General features: G+C 35.5%; 1 pseudogene; it reads left to right on the forward strand.

Moving 5' to 3' along the window:
- LOC102006803 overlaps positions 1–1,295 on the forward strand; it is a 351,399-nt pseudogene extending 350,104 nt beyond the window's left edge.
- The last annotated feature ends 35 nt before the right edge of the window (positions 1,296–1,330 follow it).

Below are 1,330 nucleotides of genomic sequence, written 5' to 3' on the forward strand. Positions count from 1 at the left end.
GTGGGTGAAGCAGAATAGAACAAATAAAGATGTATCTTCCCTGAAAGGAGACAAAGAACATCATAATTTTAAACAAAGAAACAGCAGCTTCAGGGCACAGGACAAACTTTTTGTTGTTGGTTGTTTGTTTTGTCTTCTCTTAGTACATAGTAAGCCTGGGCAATTTTCTTTTAAATGTAAATAGGCCTTGCTTACTTGTGAATAGACTGTCTTTTTCACCTGTAAATATTCTTTTCCTAAGAATGGGCCATTATCTTCTGTGAATGGGCCACCTTTTGCCCATAAGCCAAGTCCCAATATAGAACATCCTGTGCAGGCTCCACCCTCTTGAGAGAAATATAAACGTTTACAGTTTGAAGAAATAATGTACCTTTCTCTCTTGCAGCACTGTACTCTATGTCTTTGAGTGTTCACTTTTAAATTTCTGAATAATAAATACATTTATGCCTCTTTAAAAATAAACTTTTCTTTAATTTTCTCCAAATATTCCTTGGCAGTTTGTGTGGTTCATTAGATGTCTTTAGTAAATTCTAGACATTTCTCCTATTTTAAATGTTGCCTCTGCACGATACACTTGAACTTTTGACAGTTGCAAACATGCTATCTAAATACACTGAAAGCTTTCCTCTTATGTGATAGGTCTTCGAATTCCAGTTGACTCCTGAAGACATGAAAGCCATAGATGGCCTGCACAGAAACTTGCGATATCTTCCTGCTGAGTTGTGAGTCATTTAAACCATATGTTGCCTCATTTTATTTCAGTTTCAAGTTTCTCCCATCTTTATCAGTGAGTGTTTGGTCAGGACACTGTGTTTGCCTCTCAGAAAGCTGCCCTCAGGGTGGTCAGTACAATATTTGGTTTACAGTGTCTAAAATACTGTATACAGTGCAGAGTTAGAAGAGAAATTCAAAACCAGTGGAAGTATAGGCAGGAAAAACTGCACTACTGAAAAGATTTTGCAGTCATCAGAAGAGCTTTACTATTCCTTCATGCTCTATGGCTAGAGATTCTGATATTGCACATGCTTATCAAAACAAGGAACATATATTCTATCAACTTGTGGGAATTTTAACTCCTAGTAGAAATACATGTTGTAATGTTTGAAAAGGGATTAGAGAATCTGCAGTCCCATATTTTCCCCAATCAGCAGATACTTTGCTATCCTTGCTCACATTGCTATTAATGTAAAGAATAGTAAAAGAAAAAGTAGGAACATGCATTTAAGAGAGACAGTGTGATAATCAGTAATTCCTACTCCTTTTTAAATATCTGAATGAGTAATGATTTCTATCACTTTATATCTTGCATTGTTTTTAAAATGTAGAAATC

This window comes from Chinchilla lanigera, unplaced genomic scaffold, assembly GCF_000276665.1.
Source record: "Chinchilla lanigera isolate Chin_1 unplaced genomic scaffold, ChiLan1.0 scaffold00028, whole genome shotgun sequence".
In the NCBI taxonomy this organism is placed as follows: domain Eukaryota; kingdom Metazoa; phylum Chordata; class Mammalia; order Rodentia; family Chinchillidae; genus Chinchilla; species Chinchilla lanigera.